The sequence below is a fragment of the Ixodes scapularis genome, unplaced genomic scaffold (assembly GCF_016920785.2).
Source record: "Ixodes scapularis isolate PalLabHiFi unplaced genomic scaffold, ASM1692078v2 PGA_scaffold8__174_contigs__length_109621045, whole genome shotgun sequence".
NCBI lineage: Eukaryota > Metazoa > Arthropoda > Arachnida > Ixodida > Ixodidae > Ixodes > Ixodes scapularis.
In genome coordinates, this window is record NW_024609883.1 from 47,678,129 (window position 1) to 47,699,833 (window position 21,705).

General features: G+C 44.5%; 1 protein-coding gene across 1 annotated transcript in view; it reads left to right on the forward strand.

The window, feature by feature from the left end:
• Positions 1-8,236: 8,236 nt before the first annotated feature.
• LOC8034084 (venom metalloproteinase 3) overlaps positions 8,237-21,705 on the forward strand; it is a 336,683-nt gene continuing 323,214 nt past the window's right edge. Inside the window, exon 1 of the mRNA XM_042286679.1 lies at positions 8,237-8,389. The gene's annotated coding sequence lies outside the window, so the exon portion shown is untranslated. The remainder of the gene's footprint in view (positions 8,390-21,705) is intronic.

A 21,705-nucleotide genomic window follows, 5' to 3' on the forward strand; every position in this document is an offset into this window, starting at 1 on the left:
AAATCGCCTTCTGCGCGCTCCCATCTTTGTCTGCTGGGCTGTGGAACACCTTCTGAGCATGCGCTGTTGCTCTGATGTGCTGTATATCCAACGCTGCGCATGCGTCCACAGCTCAGTGACTCAGCATTTTTCACCCAGGTGATAAGCAATCCAAAAGTCTAAGCGGCACGGAAGTTCGTCTGGTTCTTTTTCAGAAGTTGTGGGGACGTCAGAACTCCGAGTTTTGATTGGCTTTGATTGGAAGGATAGTGGGTAGACCTCAAAGCACGCTGCCTTAAGGTCTAAAGACTATCCTCCCAATTAGAGCCAATCAGAGCCCGGCGTTCTGACGTCACCGCGACCGCTGCAAAGGAAGCCGACAAACTTGCACTCCGCATAGTAGGAAGAACGGGCGTGAGTGATTAGAGATTAGGGAGTTTTAGTAGACCGTGTTTGCACCTCCGCGAGCCCTCCGCTATGAAGAAACTGCCACTGCGACTTTGCGCCGATGGCCTTGGCTGTCGAGTTCCGGGTAGCGGAGAGACTTAGCGAAGCGGGAAACACGGTCTACTAAAACTCGCTAGTTTTAGTAGATCGTGCTTTCAGGCCACGCTATTTGTAGCGGGAGCTCGCGCTGCCACTTCGATGTATGCTCTGAAGCGCGAGCCCGTAGCTGTGGTGGGCTTTTGAAAACGATCTACTAGAACACCCTAATGGCTGCATAGTGCGCTATCGTTGTCCGAGTTACCGTGGAAAAAAAGAAATAACACGTGGTAAATCAGGGCAGATCAATCATGTTTAATAAAACGAAAATGTCAACTCGAATTCATTCTGTGACTGGCTACTCCGTAGGGAAATATGATAAACAATGCTGGCACAAAAAAAAAATATAAATCAGGCACAAGTAAATATTTTACCCACAAGAGCGCACTCAAAGTTGATCTAGAAATCCGGTACCTTTGTCGCCCTTTCGGAGCGATTTAAAAAAAATACTGTGGTGGAAAACATTTTTCTATGGACTCTTGATTTTTTTTTTTTACAATAAATGGTCTTGATTTGTATTAGTGAAGTGATCTATTTATATGTTATTTCTAAGTGTGGTGTTTAAAGATTGCCAACACTATGTGCTCGACAAGCTTTCTCGTAGTTGCATGTACTGCTCATTGGGTTGGCACTCTGGCGGAGAAAATCATTTTAGGTGCTAGAGCTATGGTACGAAGCTTTCTTAGTAGACATTCTGATAATGACCCCAAGTGCACAATTTGAATTTTTACTGCTTTCTTTTTGAGGCATTTTGTTAGTTTAGGAAAACAGAACGTATGTGGGGATTGTCAGTCCGTGTCGCTCTTACTGTTCCTGGTCGCTTGCTTGTTTCGGTTGATCTTACGCACCCGGTATTCCTGTTGAGACTAGAGCCATTGCAAGCTCGCCTGTTTCCTGATGTAGCACTTCCCACGACTTGCGAAATTTTGGAAATGTTAGGAGTATTGACGGCTGTCATTCTTTTCCGTTAAGGTTGGGTTTCAATTACTTGAAGGAAGCTTCAATTCGTTTCATTTTTTTTTTATTTTCCCTGCTTTTGACCAATTACGCACGACCGAAATCACGGAACCCTTCCCCTAACTTTACCTATAACTAAAAGCTTGCGCTCGGAAACGGTCTTAGTGCTGCCGAACAAACAAGACAACGAAGCATCGTGCCTTCAAACAACCTATGACCGGACGGATGCAAATGTTTCATGCAGCATATGTGAAAACATTTCAGTAACGTAAGTTGACGGTGGTATTAATTCCGCAGCGCAATTGAAAAATAGAAGAATTCGCCTAACACAGTAAATGATAAAATCACCACTGACATACATAGCACAGCTAACCACGCAGATGTGCGCCACTGTCAGACGGTGACTTGTAATTTTGTTTTGTCTATGTAAGCACGCCAGAAGGCGGGCGCAAAATGTATATCTCAGGAAGGTTACATCGATCGTAAATATACAGATTTTCTATCAATTCTCTGTTCCGTTGTTTTCGTGTCTTCTTTTTTTTTTTTTTTTTTTTTTGTATTTTAGAATGCACGACGAGCACTTCCTCCTCCGGTTGTTGCATAGGCGATGTCGTCCTTCGTGCCGCGTTCGACTTTTTTTCTCGTGGGTGTGTCGATATACTCTTCCGAAATACACAATCGAGTGGCGGCCTTTGGAAGCATAGCGGCGCGACGCCCCTACAAACACAAAAGCGCGCTCTATTGTCATGCACATTTTTCACCTCGCTGAGCCGTTCAGAGGTCGGTCAAGGCCGCAGTTCTAGCGCTGTACTCTCTCTCATTTCCTGCGAACATTCCGGGGTAAATTGCATTTAAAATGTACTTTAATTTCAACTATACTTACCAAACCACAAAATTTAGTTTTCTAAAATTAGGAGTGGCGCTTTGGCCTCACTTTAAGAACTGTGCACTTACTTCACAATCAATTTTATTTGCTAGATGAAGAGTGGTATTTGTTGACAAAACGTTTCTGTAATGAAATCCATTTGTTTGTTTCTTTCCTTAACATTTCATGATTTATTAGAAGAGATATTAATTACATTTGCTCTCCCGTTTTGTCGTCGGTAAGCCGCGATTAATAACCATACACTCAAAGCTTGTTCAAGAGTACCATATTTATCATCGGTTGATTTATTAATTTGCTCTACCACTAAAATTGTAAAGCACTATCTTTTTCATAATTGTGGCTGTTCAAACTAAAATAACAACTCAGTGAGAGCCAGTCACCACACGCCGGTAGAAAGGTAGATGCCTAGCGCCTTCGTATTTTATTTTAGTACTTCTAAAGATAAAGTTTAAGTATAAACAAATAGTTTTGAAATTAGTTGCAATTGCGATACAAATCTTGCAGTCGTTCGTGCAAAACATTATGAAATTACAATTGCAACCATAGTCATTCGCGACTTAAGACCCGCAGGGAAGTACACCCCAGACCTCTTATTGTTGCTCCTTCGGCCAATAGGAATGCGGCAATAGGCGACGAGAACACCGAAAGTGAAATCGTAAAGCAAGGAAGACTAGTTAATTTACGACGGCAAACGTTCCTAAGCTCTCAGTAACATTAGTTACGGTCAAAAGAAAAGACATTACGATTATATATATTTAATTAAATTACAATAATCTATTTACTGCGAATAAATCACCACTCAAATATGGCGCCTACACGGGGTGTACTCAAAAACCATATATATATATATATATATTTAAATAAGTAAGCCAATCAGAACTGCAAGCGGTATCATGCCCCATGGTAGCCACAGTAGCGGAAGGACGCCTACTGCCCTTGGCACTGAAATTCAAATGCAAATACAGTAGTATAATGATAGATCTTCTCATTGGCTGAGCTGATAAAGGAGAAACCAATAATTGTTTCTATCGTAAAGCGGAGACACGGCAGAATAAAAAAAAACGGTTTACGATGGAAGTTCTTCACCAGCTCGCCTGTGCTTTCACCCTTTCTTCAATAATTGTTGCTGTTATTTTAGTGTAATGCATTGTGGTATGCGTCCCGGGACTTCTAAACGAGTAGATCTGGGACAAGTATGATCCGTGGTCGATTGCCTAAGTGGACCAACAGCTTATCGAAATACCCTCGTTTCAATCGGAAACTTATACCCAAGGATAGACATTATGGGCGCAAAAACCAAGGTATGTTTATTTCAAATAAAATTTACACCAATAGAGTTGAATGAATTTTAAATCTGTTGCCACGATTACAGTTCTTGTTGATGTGGAACGATAAAAGAAAAAGTGGCCAGATGTTTATATATGAGATCTTGAAAACCGAGACAGTGACTGAAGTCGTTTTTAAATGTCAAAGAGTGCTTTCATGAATGCATGAAATGATCCCACCTATTTCAAATATGGAAATATAAAAGACAATATTTGTTACAAAAACAGGAGTAAACTGTGACTTGGAGTTGGATTTCGTGACTTTCTTTATGCAAACTCCAGTTCTGCGCAGCCTGCACTGAATCCCCTCCTCGTAGATTTTATTGTTTTATCATAAATTCTTACACTTCTGAATGCAGTCGGCAATGACGTCTTTGACAGAAAGTCCTCCACGAGGTTCTCACGTGAACGGCATTCCAGTTCGAGGTTACCCGGAATTCATCAATGATAATTAGTCCATTTTTAATTAAATCTTTTGCTAAAAGCCAGCATATTCCAGTATTTTTTTAGACTAAGCTTGGAATTCCTCGTCTTTAATATTGTTATTAAGTCAGATTTAAGTATTATATATCACGTTGCTTTCTTCTTTATTTTATTCCGCAGAAAGATACGAGCTATTTCTTATGACGGCAAGCGAAAACACTTCAGCCTCGTCTTTATTTACAAGTAATAATTATTTTGGGCTGGTGCTTTCTCATATTTAGCGACAATGGCAAAATATACGCGTATTTATGAGTGCTTTAACGAACGAGCATAATAAAGTCTGAGTCACTTGTTTCGTACAAACTAGATTACAATATTTAACACTTGGGTGATTAAAGGGAAAACATCCCGTCACGGCCACAGTGCAATTGGCCTGCATTATAGTTGTTTTTTTTTTGTGGGGGGGGGGGGGGGGGGCATTATGTCTTACAATTACGGTGTGCAGTGTATCAGACTGTAGTTCTTCATACTTGGTCGTATGAGTAATTCTTCGTGCATATAGTTTAGTAATATATTCCTTCTTTTATGTTCGTGGAAGACATTGAAGCAGCCCCAACCCCTTCTTCTGGAAATAACCTCAGTGTCTCAAAACAAATCCACAAAAGTACGGTGCCTTAGTTGTAATATATCATCGATCGATGGGCATTTTGTTCACTTCGATATTTATATAACGGGTGGCACAGAATGCAAACAGTGTTATTTTAATGACAAAAAAAAATTAAGCATTCATTCATTCATGCATTCATTCATTCAGATACAATTCAACTTCAGATTTTATTTTAAACTGACAGAAAAAAATTGTTTCGACCTATAGCCAGAGTGACTAGTGCAAAACATGCTTTGTGATTGGACCAATCACAAACCATGTTTTACACCTTTTATCAATTTATTTGCTTTATTTATTTTATGTTGTAATGAACAGCCGAAGCCATATAGTAATGATGCACATCTCGCCCTGCGTTTTTATAAGCTGTCACTGCGCTATGAGCACATATCGACCCTCCAAAAAAAACTGCCAAACATTTTCGACAGTTTCTTTTGGCTCAAATAAATTCAGAGCTCGTCGAATGTTTTATAGGCGTACTGTAACAATCAGGTTCTGCATTGGTGGGCAAACTCAACTTGCTCGAACTAATACAACTGGCGCCAAAAACAGATTCCTATAAACTATGCGAATTAAAAATACTTCCTACAAAAAACCAACTGCATGAGGCAGACCATTAAGAAACTGACTAATTTTAAAGTCACTGCGGCCTATTTGTTAATATAAAGCTGCGAACACACTGGGCCTGCACCATAAAAAAATGAGAGGCGCTATCAAGCGGCTCCGGTGCAGCGTCAGACTTGGCTACTGCGCAACGGAGGCGCACAGCTGGGCACGCGGCGGCGCCAGTGCGTCTGCCGCGGCTATGACGTCACTCCTCTAAAATGCGCAGACCGGCGAGGTGCGCGCGGCGGCGGCGGAGCGCGCGGCGGCGGCGGCTCCGGCGCACCAGCTGTGCGCCGTGTGACGTCACTGCTCCTCGCGCATGCGCAGCACGGCTCGTCAGGAGCCACGTGAAACTGCTCAACCTCAGCCAGCGTAGCTCACGCTACAAAAAGAAACAGCTTGGGGACACGGACTGAAGCTTGTGTTCCCCTTGCATGATGTTCCTAGCACATTGCTCATTCCAAAACTGTTTGCAGGCATGTTCAAATAATATACATGTATTCTGTCACAATGCCCGCAGAGAAACTTTGTGACTTTTGTATGGCGTATGGGCAGTGTGGCTGCGGCATTAAGGAATGCACGAAAGATCAGGGCGAGCTCACAAAATCGAATAATCATATGAGCAGATAAAGGCACGATGATGAGATCTATGGCTTCAGTGTTTCGCGTCGTAATTTGCATCCAAATCAACCTGTTCTCTAAACAGGTTTCTGAACCACAAGGTCTTGATTTTTTTGGTTTTCAAAGTAATTCCAGACGGCTCGTATTTTCATAACTTTTTTTAGATGTTTTACATATTTATTTACGCTCGATGATTTTAAAGTTTTTAAGCTGATTAGACAGAATAACCAATAAATTAGGCGGTTCTGCATTAAAGAGTTTGGTTTCTCGGACTTTGGCATCTGTGCTGCATCTTTCGCCAGTGACCTTATTCAGTTGACTTCATATGCTCGTTGCCATCATAGTTCAAGCATAATGTCAAATAAGTAGACGTAGATATATAAAAAAAAAGTCGTCCTCGAAGACAAGTAGCAAGTAACACATATGTTTAGCAGACGTTTTGCATCATCGCTCAAAGCCTTGAACACCACCGGTTGCTGCTCAAGTTGCATCACTGCGGAGAAGCAATCCTCCACACATTCGAAATGTGGAAGGCTATGCAGAGCAAAGACCTCCACATACCAGGACCGTTATGTCTCCTATTTTCTTCGAACCGTCTCCGTACGCACCACGGTTCCACAATCGGCAGTGAGCGCGTCAAGCGTTCCGTGCTCGCGTTACTACGGCCACCGCTCGCGACCTCGCCCTCCCGCAGACAAGGTGACGCAAAACAGTCGGCGGCGAAACCGTCGAGACGCCCTGTGTTGTCGTACGTACAGCGGGCGAGGCGCTGACGACCTGCCAACACCACGCGCGCGTCGTTCACCTCTCCGTTCTTTGCCGTGGACCAGAGAGAAAGGCTACGAGCCATCCAAACCAATATGGAGAGCAAGTCGTCTGCTTCTTTCTCAAAAGTGGCGGTGACGTCAGAACAACGCCGAGCTCTTATTGGCTGACTGCAACAAAATAGGGGGTAGACCTCAATGCCAGATGCCTTGAGGTCTATGCACTATATTTTTTTTTATTTCGATCAGCCAATAAGATCTCGGCGTCGTTCTGACGTCACCGCCACTCCGGCGCAAGAAGCAGACGACTTGCTCTCCGCATTGAATGACGCGCGAGTATCACGTGACCTTCGGGGGAGGTTCAGCTAGGCGCTCGTTGAGCCTGGTCACGCGTGACATCAATCACAGCGCTGGATTGGTTGCGATGGTTCGAGGCTTTTACACGTTGCTGAAATGAAGTTACTAAGTACCGTTCCTCGATACTCACTGAAAACGTAACCAAGTACGTCACTCGTCGTTCCTGCAATTCAAAGAAACACGTTGTTGGTCTCGTTACCTCAGTTCACAGGGAACGCGATATTTTCTCGTTACTCCGAACGAGGCGGTTTTACGAAGCAATAGGCGCTTCCCGTATTTGTCGTCGTTAACAATTCCTATATCTCTAACGGGGTCGTTGAAAGACAACAGTGCCTTGGGCACATCTTTCTATGCTTTATCTACTTCTCTTCTCGTGCAAATTCCATGAGTAAGCTGGGGGTGAGAACCAGGGGCCGATTTATGAGTAAGGCTTGGAAGGGTGAAGGGCGGAGTCTACCGGCCGAGACGTAGACCAGATCTATTTTTTTTACCCAAGATTTGCTATGTCGCCAAAGAAAACAAATAAATTTTGAAAAAAAATTTTTATTAAAAAGTTGTTTAATTTTGATGCCTTATAAATATTAATTAGTGATCAATTTTTTTTTCATTAAAAAGTTGGCCCATGGAAGTTTAAAAGGCGATCCCCCCCCCCCCCCCCCCCCCCCCAAATCTGCCCTTGGTGAGAACTAGGTATTGGTACCTCTGTGTACAAGTCCCTTCCAGAATTAACTATGTACCGTTGCTCGTTATTCTATCAAAAAGTAACTAAAATATCTTAATCGTTCCTTCTTTTAAAAAAGTAACTAGGTCGCTACTCGGTTACCGAAAAAAAAGTAACTACGTCCAAGTAAGGCGTTACGTATAAGCCCGGATGGCTCGTAGCTTCCGCAGCGGTTCGTCGCAAGGTGAAACGAACTGCAGTTACCGTAGCGCTTCGCAGAGGAGGCCTTGAACCTGGGAGCTCGAGGTCTCCTCCGAGGTCCTCTCCGTCAGTTGAGGGGGCAACGCGGGTGCGGGGGAGAGGGTGCCCCCGGGGCGCTCGTCACGTGACGCGGTCCCTCTTTCAAAGAGGACCGGAGGTGAAGGGGAGGTTCAGCGAGAGTGTGCCACTCACTGCAACTTTCACTCGCTGGAGATCGTGCGTCGTTCGGGACGGTGCCGCCGACACCCTCCGCGCGCTCCTTTGCCGGCAGGAAGCTGCTCTTTTGGGGACTACCACTCCGTGACTCCGCCGCTCCTACGCGACCGTCGGAGAACCGAACAGGTAAGGGGAGCAACGCACCGCCGAGCCGTACGATCCGTCGTCTGCGACGTGCGACAAGTGGCGGAAGGAGAGCGGCGAAGGAATGCCAGTTCCGCCGTCCGCTCTCTATTCTGAAACTAGCAGCGAGCCAACGTTTACCAGAAAGACAGTAGGAGGTCTGGGAGAGCTGGTGGACATTAGACATGACGTAAAACGACCTAAATGTTTTTTTTTCTTTTTTTTCTACGTTAAGGGTGGTTTTAGGACTTTAAGTTAAGTTCTATAAGGAGCAACCGCAGCAACGAAGCTTATATCCTCGAGCCGCAGTTAGGCTACTTATGGATAATAGGAGACATGGTGTTTATAACAGACATTATCGCATTATTTTGTGCGAACACGCCTCAAATATGTTCGCTGCATCTTTGATTTGTGTTAAGCTGTCGGACATCCAAAAGTTCCTGCAGGGTTAAATATAGTGCTGTGTTTAGGCTCCCGAACAGATCGAATGGTATTCCTTAACAGACATCATTCGTTGTTTTTCACTTGTACCATAGGAATACAGAAATATAAAATTACGTTCTAGATCTGAATCATTTACCTTCCTTGTAAAACAGCAACTGACATCTTCCTATGTTCTGCTCCGACGTTCCAAATGTCTAGTTTCGTCGTCGGCTGAATTGTTCCTATGTCATTCTGCCCGCGCGCTTGACAGGAAAGCCCGCGCGCATGTTATCCTACGTTTCGTCCTTATACTGGAGTGGTTGGTGGTTACCCTCTGCACCGATCGACGGTCGGGAAGGTACACCCGGAAACCGATCGCCTGGCTGACACTTTTGTCTGGTCGCGTGTTCTGTCGGTGATTGGAGCCACGTGATTCGAGGACAGCCGTTGACGGTCCTTTATCTATATAGCTTCCTATATACTGTTAACAACAACAACACACATACAAAAAAGAAAAAGAAAAAGAAACCAACAGAGTGTTTTACTGGAAACATACCCACGCCTAGTTCCGCAGTAAGACTCGCACGCTGTCGAGTTTAGGTTAGATAACGTCATCGGTTCGCAAAACACCGAAGAAAGTAAAAATTTATACTCCATCTGCCTCGGGGAAAGACGGACTTTATGCGTGATATGTTTCGGGATGTATAAAATAGGCGCGCAAAAAGGGCTCAGAATCGAATAGCTCAGCGACAATTTTAGTCGCAACATTGATAAAGGGGCACTAAAATGGTTTCGGAGATTGTCTATTTGTGGTCATAACTCAATGGCCTCTGAAGCCAGGGTCGCTCTGCTTATACATCATACAAAAGACAGTTTGCATACAAATTTGAACGCGACTCACCGCGAGATCCGTGCTTCGGATGCCGCATGGCAACGAGTTCAAGGAGAAAAATTGGCACGCGGCATTCGAACCACGGATAATGCGGTGACTCGTGTTTGGAGACTGTCTTTTGTATGATGTATGATCACTGTGACCCCCGCTTGAGCATTCTAAAAAGAGGGAGATTATACTTCGTTTCAGCTTCGGTCCAGACGCAGCCAAAGCTACAAGCGCGAGCTCCGGGCTTTCAGCATCCCTGCGAAGCACGGGCGCTCGTGCAGTGCAAGCACTGTTTTGGGCCACATTCTCGCGCTTGCAGCATCGGCTGCGTCTTGCCCGAAGCTGAAACGAAGTATATATTGATACCCATTCAATTTTTGTATAAAAAAAAGGGATAAAAGATCTCCACACACTCGTTTTTCTGCAACTCCGTGCACGAACCAGACGGCGCCGTCAAACGTGCGACTGTCAATGGCGAGCGATCGTTCCCTGCGCGGCATGGACGGATCACTCGCGATTAGCTGTCGCACATTCGATGGCGTCCTCTCGTTTTCGGTTAAAATAGCAGAAAAGCAGGAGTGTCACGATCTTCGATTCAGTTTTTGATGAAGAAATGGGTCACGTATCAATCTAACCTTGGGTTTTATCGAATCCTTAGAGCCCAAGGATTGAATCATTACCATAAATAGACCATCTCCGAAAACTGCTTTAGGGTATTCACACGGGAGATGCCTTTTCGAGGAGGGATCTGCGTGACGTCACTGATCAACGGAACCAGGGAGACTCCCTCCCCGACTCGAGACTTCACACGAAAGGCGGGGAGCCGAAAGGAATGGGAGTGTTATCCGACGGATTTAGCGGTGGCGCTCTCGACAACAGGGCTCGGTACGCGCTGAGGAGAGTAGAAACATGGAGGTGCCCATGGAACGGCGATACGCGTTCATGCTAGCAGCGCAGTTAGATGGAAAAAACTACATGGGTGAATGCAACGCAAAGAACGTGGAATCCAAAGCCAGTTGTATGAGGAGCAGCTAGGGGACGGCATTGATGAATCGCGAAGACTGTTTCGGGTGCCTCGGACCACATGCGCAGAAGCGCAAGCCACAACAAGTTAGGCGATCTCGACGCCGCCACCGCCGATATCTCGATAAGAAAAAATATCTAAAGTTGCCAGACACGCGAACAAAATACCGCCAAGTGCGAAGCGATCCCGCGCCAAGGTGGGGACGGTTTGTGCACACCGAGCAAAAGCTCCCCATCCTCCTGGGATGTCTAACGTCAGCGCGACTCCGCGCAAAGGCGTGATGTTGTTACCACGAGATGCGCATCCCGGGGAACAAAGAGGGGATTTCCCCCCATGTGAATATTCCTTTTGGAGAAACGGTTGCCGTATTTCTTCCTGAAAAAAAGGAAGTGGTTAAATGTAATGGCAATTTTGTGCGCGAGAAAGGGCTAATAAATAGTTTACATAAATTGTCCTTGACGCTCCTTAGTCAATTTCTAGACATCTGTGAGACAAGACGTGACATAGTGGACTCAAACAGGTAAAGTCAGGTCTGGTTTTGTTTTATTTTTTGGTTTGTTTTGCTATACAGTATAATACACCAACAGGTGGCGCCGATGTCGCACCACTATGGTGGCGCTGCTGCTGGTGCGTGGCATGCTGGGGACGCTGTACTTTACGCGTAACTGGTGTCCGCGCAAGCGACACTCTGTGCGGGAAAACCTGAACTTGTTTGTAAACAACGTGTTGGTTTACAAAACGAAAATAGCCCACACATTAAAGGAATAATAGAATTAATACTTTCTGCACAAACTACTGTTCTAAAAAAAAAGTTTGAAATATAGCGTTTTTTTAATGGCGTCACTGGAACGCTTGATGAGGTGAAAAAGTTTGGATAATGCGAGTGACATGATGAAATTGGTGATTTCTGATCGCTTATCTAGTTCCACTAATATGATGACAAGGAACGACCGATGAGGGGGCTTTTAACCAGCGCTAATTGTAGCGGAATATCCAGGCTCTCATTTCCATACTCTTGGTCTTCTATTCATTCAACTTCCGGGATTCTTGACCACGATGGGGCACCTGTATGATCAAGAGTCTTGAAGCCGTCCAACGTTATCGGAAGATATATATACAGAGTGTCACAAATGAAAATTTACACGGTCTTTTTTACCGCAAAAATAAACTAGGCATCGCCGAACGCTCATTCTCCGGCCAAAGGTAGAGCTAGAGGTCACAACCAGATGCCAAAGTTTCAGCCCGATCCGATTACTTAATCAAAAGTTATAACTGATTTTCTGAAAATTTCAATGGGAAAATGGAGCCCATTTTTGCTCGTTTTCGGTTTCTGGTGCCATAGAGCCCCATGTGTTCGAAAACTCCGTCGGCCACCATTTTCCCATTGAAATTTTCAGAAAATCATTTCTAACTTTCGATTAAGTTATCGGATCGGGCTGAAACTTTGGCATCTGGTTGTGACCTCTAGCTCTACATTTGGGCGGAGAATGAGCGTTCGGCGATGCCTAGTTTAGTTTTGCGGTAAAAAAGACCGTGTAAATTTTCTTTTGTGACACCCTGTATATAAAAAAAAACGACTGCAGGCTATGTTGAATTTAGCCAGTTGCCGGTATGGTAATTTCACTTGACATGTCAAAGGCCGCCTGAAGAATTTTCTTTTATATAGGGTGGTCCAAGTCACCAGGCTCGCTCTAAAATGGACCATAAAAATCGACGCCTGCACGTAGCAATCTAAACTTTTCGTCAAAGGTGTATTTCACAGGTCGGTTTTTTCTTGTAAACTTACAAAACATAATTATCTTTCTGTAAAAAAAGAAGACCAAGAAACTTGCCAGGGTCTTCGGCGGGCAGCGACGCAGACGACAGGCGTTCAGTAGCGGAGTGCGTTTGACGCGCGTATCGATATATGGCGTCGGGAGCAGAGTCTGAAGGTGCAGCCGACCAGCGAAAGAAGGCTGGCGACACCAGGGGGGCAAAGGTGGGTGAGGAGGAGTAGCAAATCCCGTGCGCCGACACCCGAGGTCCCGAGTGAAAGATCGCGAAAGAGAGCGACAGAACAAGAGAGAAAGTAAGCAATTTTGCCAGCTGAAGGACGACAGTCGCAATGGTAAACACGAAGACTGAAAACTATCAGCAATATAAACAGTGAAAATTTAACGTTGTAAACTGAATTCTGAGCTATTCTAACGCTTATAAAGAGCAATACAGTCATTACGCTGCATTAACTTCCCTTCTGTCGAAATCTCAGAAATCTGGTGGTTGCGCGATTTCGTCTTCCTCAACCGCGCCCACCCGCACCCCACCGGCGAAGCCGGGTATCTGGTTTTGTTTCGCGTTGGCGCGAGGCCGCACGTCTGCGCGCTATGCAAAAAGAAAGCTTTGAAAGGAACGCGAATATCTTTCCACCGGTAAGTTCGTGGATTGTTGAAGTTCATGAAACTACTCTGATGATATAATTGTATTCGTGAAATCGAAGGCAGTTGGTAACCATGTGTGGGACCCCGAGGGTCTGCTCACATGATCCGCTTGCGGCAGCCAGAATGCATGGGAAAATGGCGGACCTTTTCCTCTAGAGTTTGTATGTATGATCTCTAAGGGCCACACGCAGATGAAATTCGTTTGCGGCAAAAACGGCGTCCTTATGCAAACACCTTTTTTTTTGTTACTTTAAGTGTTGCTTTTATTGTGCGCATTTAGTTTTAAACCAAAGGTACATTAAAAAAAAGATTATGTTGATTTTAATAAACCACGGTGGTCGCGAGCCGTCGCAAAAAGGAGCTAGCGCCATCTATTACGAACGCCAAACACACCCCACTACTGAACCCCTGTCGTCTGCGTCACTGCCCGCCGTAGGCTCTGGCAGGTTTCTTGGCCTTATTTTTTAGAGAAAGAGTACTACGCGTCGTATTTTTATAAGAAAAAACGACCTGTGAAGTACATCTTTGACGAAAAGTTTATATTGCTACGTGCAGGCGTCGATTTTTACGGTCCATCTTTGATCGAGCTTAGTGACTTCCGCCCACCCTATATAATATAATAAAACAAAAGTGTAAAACTCACTCAATCGCAATATCCGTTTTATTTTTTCGTTAAAACACAAGGCTTTTGGTATTGCAGACGCCTATGCATTACCTGAAGCAGGCACGTTGCCAGGAGGGGGCGGGGGAGGGGCATGTGCCCCCCCCCCCCCCCAACCCCGAAATCTTCCATTTTGCCTGGGACCTGCTCTCCCAATCCCCCTCATACAGCATTTTGTCATGGGCGCCCCCCCCCCCCCCCCCCCCCCTTCCCTCCGAAACTAAATCCTGGCTACGTGCCTGACCTGAAGAATGTAATGAATCACAAGACAAAAGTCACTCGGCCACAGATGCAGCGAATAGATTATTTTTGAGAGTGCACGCCATTCAGCAACTGCTGCGCAAACTATCTGAGTCCTTCATTGTTTGTGAACGTACTCTGAGCATGCATTTGACACGAAAGGCTTCCCCGGCGTTCGGCGCGAACATCGCCTCGGCTCATATTGAAAACGAGCGTCGCGTCAGCGTTCGGCGAGTGCTCGGATCGAATCACACTCTTCGTGACCAAGAAATGGCGACCGTCACTGTTGCTCGACGAACTTTTGAAAAAAACGTCTGTCACCATTACTAATTACTTTTGTAAAAACGCACTTGATTACTTTACTCATCACGTGATTTGTTAATTTTATGTTGCTTCGCTCGAATGCCTAAAAAAAAATGGTTCACTCTAAAAAAAAAGGGGGTAGTACTTCCTCCCTTAAAGGAGGAACTCGCATGTATCATATATTGCTCTACAAATGGAGGAAATTTTCCTCCTACAAAACGGGAGGAAATTTCCTCCCCTAGGAAGGGAGGAAAGTTGCCACCTATTTTTGCTCGTGGAGAAAACGTTCCTCCCCTAAGAAGGGAGGAAAATCGCCACCTTTTTTCGCCCAATGGAGGAAACTTTCTCCCCTCGTGTAATTCATATAACTTCCACCAGATGGCGCTCAAAACAGAAAAAAAAATGTTGGTGGAGTACCAATTTGTTTTCCAATGTCCCCCGCCCTTGAACGCTACATGGCAAATACAACACCGAACATACAGAATACACGAAACACAAGGACAACACCCCACAAATGCAACAACGCACCGACACTGAACCCCCACCCCTCTCCACGTACGCTAACTTCGCACTCTCTCTATATATGGCAGTCTTATTTTTGAATCCGAATTGGCCGGTGACTGCCATCATTTGTCGCATAAACACGGAGAGACGGAGCGAGTGTTACTCGTACTTCATAGATTATTTCACTTGTCTCTTGGAATAGCCCCTATCTCTTAATTCAACACCCTGATCAAAGTAAATGTAGATCATTAGGTTAATTAACTAAAATTTAATGAATATATTTTTAATAAGTTCGAAGAATCATGTTGGCAATGCAGTGTTGAAATGCAGTACACTGGTGCTAAAATTTGCCACCAAGCTATAGCTTGATTGGAGTGTGCAGTGCCAGTGTAATCAATTTTAAGTTTCGGCGGGGGAATGATTAATTTTAATTGTTGCACAAGAATTTGAAGGAATTTTTCAAACAAAAAATATTCCTGGTTTTAACAAGACTCGTTGCAAGAGCAGGGGACATATCTTGGGTCACGCTTCGTCACCCGTAAAAGTGAAATTTAATATTGTTTTAATTTTCTAACCTGGAGCGTTCTACCTATAAATAGTAAGTGCCGGGAGCGATAAGGACCCACGAACCATGACTTTGGTATCACAACCGCTTGAAAACATCATGCTGCCCAAGTCAAAAAGTTAAAAAGCCCGTGTTGAGAGTTTTAGATCGTTCAGTCACTTCCGCAACTCTATAAGCAATCCATTATGGGTATGGCCTCCGCTATATGTACCGTAGCGGAGCCGTGTTTTCATGTTTTAGAGGACGTTTGCAACCCGTTGCAGAATATAGCGTTACGAGAGCTACCGCAATGCAACTATTTTGGACACTAAAGCTAAAATAAAAGGTTGTACAGCAATTGTTAGTAATATTCTATTCATGTCGCTATCTAAATAGAACGTTAATAGTAAGCTTATGTTCATCCTTGCTTCTTTTCAAAGTAAGTCCAGCACATTTGCGACGAGCAGACTTGAGATCCACGTTGTTGACGCCGGGTGAACTTGGTCGTGTGCTACAGCCGGCCAGCGCTCGTTTCGCGACACGAGAGAAACCGCGCGATAAGGGACTAAGTGGGCCGCATAAAAGAAAACAAAAGTGCGACGGAATTATTTGTTCACTTTACCTTTTTTTTTTTTTTTTTTTGTTGCGAGTGCGTTATTTGATTTGTAGCACACAGTAGCAGGAGATGCCGCACAAACTAAAAAAGCGGCGGTGAACCGTCCGCTTGGTTGGATCATCCGTTCCTTCAAGACCGCAGATCCGGCCTCCCTCCCCCCCTTCGCCCCGCAACCAGAATGGAATGTCTGTACTACCCTTTCTTCCAAGTGGACTCTTCCCGAATGAATTGTTGACCTTGTCTCCCGGATTTGTTGCTTCGTTCCTTCGCCGAATCGTCATTTCAGCGTCCTTTCTTGTGCGGGGAACAGGTTTAAAAAAAAAAAAAATATATCGCGTGTTCCCGCAAGCCGGTCGTTGTCCCGATGTTGACGGACTACGACGTGTGTCGGACGGCAGTCGCTCGCCGCATCGCAGTTCTCGTTCCTATCGACTGGATATGCTGTTCTGTTTTACACAGAACTGAAATAAACGCTGCACGGATTACCTTTCGCTGTATATGGTACGTACGCTTTATTTCAAGTGTATATGTTTTTCGCGGAGGTGACGGGGCTAGGAACGTATAGACGTGTCGACTCGAATAGAGCAGCGATCTTAGCAACAACGTGATTAAAGAAAAAAATGTTCCACGCTTATGACGATTATTTCTTGTGCGCCCTACTTGTTACTGAAGTTAAAGCCAATAGGCAGGCGAGCTGGTTAAGGATAGATAGTTTCGAGTCTGTTCGTCCTTTTTTTGTTCCCTCGCTCCAGGTTCACTATGTCCACTTGTAATGTAGCAAGTAACGCGACGAAAGCGGTCGTACTTGCCATGCCAGTGATAAGTCACCACCTGTACTTATCGCAGCTGTAAGGTTTCATTCACAATGAATAAGCGCGATCTCGAAGCGGGCACATACGGCGTGATTCTTGCGAGACGCGCGCCGCGCTACGCGCCTCGCTTTTTGGTTTGTTAAACTAGTGTACCTCCGCTAGCCCCCGCAGCTCCGCTTTTTCTCTCCTAGCACCGCGCATGGGCAGTAGTGGGATTGATCTAGGTGACGGTAACCAATCCCTCAAGTTGCCGTCACCGCCATTGAACATGTTCGCGGCGGCAGCGGCGGTTCGAACCGCCGCTGCCGCCGCGATCATGGGGGAGGAAATTTTCGTCCCTTTTTCAAGCGCCACCAGGTTGCGCTGCATCTAAATCGGTGAAATGGAGGAACGGGTGCGATTTCCTCCCTTCCGTAGGGGACAGGGAGGAAAATCACTTTTTCCTCCATTTCTCCTCCCTTTTTTTTTAGAGTGTTGTGTTTACGATTCGTATTACAATAATATCTCAAGCCCCTACGTCATGCTGATCGTTCTCAAAAGATGAAGATTGAAGATCGGGGAGATGATCAGAAAGCGGTACAAGCTCTGCCTCCTGCCCGCGCTCGCCGTCTTCCGTTGTGCTTCGGTTACGCGTTTGCAAGACTCCGAAATGCTATCGAAGGTAGAGACACAGCCTCCTACATATACTGACAAAGCCTGGCAGATAGCCACGAGAAGCGGCCGCCGAAATGGAAAAGGGGGAGCGGCAGATAACGGATGGAGAGGAGAAACACGTGATTGGCGCCCCGCTGCGGCGAGACGCCCGAATACACCTCTCCCGAAAGAACAAGCGTGCTTCGGGTCCTCGCCGCTGTAAAAGCTGTGCACTGACGTCCAGGTTCCCCGAGAAATGATTCCTTGATGTCCTGTGCTGCCAGATCCTCCCGCTCCAAATCTGCGACCGGGCATTTTATGTCTCCGTCGTCGAACTGCCAGGCTTTGTGAGTATATAGAGGAGGGTACGGCAGGGAGCTCGCACTTGAGGCGGGACTTTTATTGCGGTTTTAGAAAAATTAATGGACGCGAGAGCGCCGGTTTAGGCAGCCATCGCTTTGAATGCACTGCCGCTCGTGCGCATATATGATTTGTCGAATGCTATACACTCGTGCTCGTGCCGTTCCGCGATTTGCACAGATCTTTCCCTGGCATGGTATCGAAAAAAATACACGCAACGAAAACTTGCAGTGCAAAATTTCACGAGCACTTGGTAATGATACCTTAAGACCTAAACCACGACTTTATAAGACCTTGCTGTTACAAACACGAACTGCCGCTGGCGTTTCAAGCGAGTTCCGGTCGCTCCGTCCTTGCGAGCCTGTCGAGCTTGCTTATGTCGCCAGTGCTAGAAAGAATAAATGGCACACGGACAACAAAGTTGGGGATTCAACGAGGACCTTCGGGTGTGCAATTTATTGCCCACGAGGATGCAAACTGGTTTACAAGAATATGCTAAAAATTATACAAGATCTCACGCTTCTTTGTTCTTTTGGCGTTCACATGGAGAATTGGTGGTCAAACGTTTCCTCGATATTTCAAGCAGCGGCGTTAAGGTGGGCTTTGTTCATTATTTTTATGTACCGTAAGTTCTTTCGGGCGTCAAAGGCTGGAGCACCGTCTGGTGGCGTTTGCCGCGAAAAGGGACTATAGAGACAAAAACTGTGGAAGACTTGGAAATGAGAGCGCGCGGGAACGTCAGAGCACCGAACTCTGATATATCAGAGCTCGGCGTATGATCTATAGCCTTCCTATAGGAAGGCTATAGACCATACTTCAAGAAAGCTTACTTTGAGGTCTACCCGCTATCATTCAATCAGAGCCAATCAGAGCTCGGCCTCCAGACGTCACCACAACCCCTGCAAAAGAGGCAGACGAACTTCCGCTCCGCAGTGGTTGTCTAACCTTCCGTAGGATCGGGGGACATACACAGAATATAGCTTTCTTTTACGTTGGCGCGTTTTATGTATGCCAAGTCCCCTGCAGTGCCCCAAAGTGTAACGCATAAGCTAATACAAGGACCAATATAAGATCTACTGGAACATGTAATAACGTGTGAAGATCTGATGTACGGCTGCTTCGCCTGTGGTATTGACTGCTTTATTTAAAATACGCGAATGTAACTAAAATTATAAAGTAAACATAAAGTGGGCACTTGCTTTCCCTATTTCTCCTTTTGTATTGCACGCTCTATTTTTGGTTATATTTCGTATATAGTTTGTAGCATTGAATTCTTGTCATTCTGCTGAAGAGACTGAATATAGTTCGTAATTATGTTAATGTGTTGATTTTTTAATAACAAAGAATAATTAAAATATTGTATCTCTAAAAGATTTAATTAAATTACGTCACTGATTATTGTTGCGAATGTGTAACGTGAAAATTATAAAAGTTACTGTAAAAGTTATTCTTGCAATCAATTACTTCCCAAGTCTGTAGTATTGGCACCGCGGCAGCTAACGCAGGTATCGCTGCTCTTTGTTTTTTTTTAATGCGTATATTTGGTTGTTTCGAGAGACGATGGTCTTCTTCCAGAGAAAAGGTGGTTATTCTACCGTAAGAAATTAATTATGTAATATTGTGTACAAAATCACAAATTGAAAAAAAAAAATCCAGCACTTTAGTGTCCAACGAAAATATTGAAAATAAGGTCGGTCTGAATAATACAATGGAACTAATGCTTAAAGGCCGACGAGTAGCCAGAAAGAAGAAAACGTTCCCTAAATTCTTTCTTTTTATTCTAGGAAAAGGGAGACGCTCCTCCTTTCTGCGTAAAGTGGCTAAAAGACCAGCTCCTGCTGGGAGAGGAAGAAAGAAGAGTGCGAGAATGAATGGGGAGACGGAAACTGGGAACCGGTTTTCTACCCGGCACAACGCGATTCTGAAGGGCCGACTTTGCGCAAACTAATCAAGAATAGGAACGCCGAGTTTCATTGCTCCCCCCCCCCCCCTTCACTTTTTTTTGTGTTCTAGACTATTTGCCTAGATTTATAGCTTAAAGATTAAAATATCAAAGTACTTAAGTGTAATGTGATACATTAAAAACACCTTGTTTACCTATTTTAGTTTGATCAGAATGATGCAGCACTTTTTGTCATGTATGGCAGATCTTTCTTTAACAGTGCGATATTTTCATAAATTGAACTTCCTGTCAATACTCGCGGAAGACACATGTGGTAAGACAACGTAAATTTCATTCGGTTCACAAAAGCCCGAGACGTTCTACGCGAGCCAAGTTCAAGTCCGTGCAACGTATGACCAAAGGAAAGATGAGAGGGCGTTACAATCGGAACTGAAATCACGAGTCATATGACAATGAAATGACAGAGTAAGCGAGAATTCCGCCATCGGAAATGGCCAATTATTTGCAGTCAAAAGTAAATTAAGGGTTCACACATGGGCATCAAAGATACGCTCGCTATACATTTTCTTTGCCCTTGTTTATTTTCTGACTATGTATGACATCGACCCTTACCGCTTGTTTTCAAGCTATTAATTTTTTATGCAGGGTATTGTCTTGAGAAACTGGCAGCTTTAAGTAACTGGAGAAGTGATCATTTTGCCTAGATTTTGCGTCCAAGTTTGTTTTCTGTGATAAATGTAGGGCCTTCAAAGGTTAAGTAGGGCAAGCTATAACAAAACCAAGTATTCATTGACCAGAATCTGGCTGTCTTGGACCTTAATTCCCAAACAACAAATACTACCTGTTCGGGGGTCACCTAGCTTCTGCAGGCTACAGTCCCGGAGGAAACACCAGAATTAAGCTTCACTTCTTGTTGTTATGCTTTGATCTGGCAACTTTAGACCTAAATTACCAAACACGTGCCAGAATTTGGCTTCACTGCTGGTTTTCCTCGTTTTCCTGTTGATACAGGGCATTTTTTGGCTCACGCCTGGCACTTTGACAATTATGAGGCGAACCAGACAAAATTCATTTAGCAGCCAGAGGAATGTACTTTAGCATATTCTAATACATTGAAGAAAAAGGATTATTACAACCAAGTTAGGCCCCTGTAAGATTTCCAAACATGGGACAAAGACGCTTCTCTGGCATTCTCAGGGCTGGGTTAGTGCCATGTGTTTTATCTGACATTAAAGTATCTAACATAAAAATCTAACGCTTTCTGTGTTACCATAGAATCTCTGGATTATCGTATGACGGTCTAAAATTTAATGTGAAATTTTAGAATATTAAGTTAATGACGTAAGACACGAAAGTCGTCCGTGGTACCTTTCCCTACGCTTAAAGTTATAATAATGTACGCTAGAGGTTCAACTGGCGCTAGTGTACATGCCACTTCCTGAAGACAAATTGAAGCAGACAGCAACCAGTCTACTTGTGCAGTGCTTCCGTGCATTCCAGTGGGAAAACGTGCGTGCTATTTGCCTCTTCGCCAGTAAATAAAATGGAACACCTTGGTTATTTGGGTCCTACCGAAAAGTCTGTACCTCTATTAACCTTGTAAAAGTATTAATGTTTTAGTTAGAGCATTTTTCTTTATCAGTGAACGATGTTTAACTTCCCTATATTTCAAGTCCAAACCCGTGCTCCCCAGTAGGTTTGTAAAAACGAGCGATGATTCTAAGCAATGTAACTATTGAAAGGAATAGAGAGTGTGTTCGAGGTTCGCCAACATTTCGGTGTCGCCTACATATTACTAGTATGTCAGTCCTGTCGCTATATGAAAATGCCTGCATCTCTACGAGTGGTTAGAAATAGGGCTGGGCGTTGATTAAACCTTTAATCGATTAATTAATCGATTAATCGGTCGTGTTCATTTCCATGCATATATATATGTTTTCTTTTGGTAAATATGTAACAAACGCCGCAATATGCAATTTGAGTTTCGAATGAATCTCTA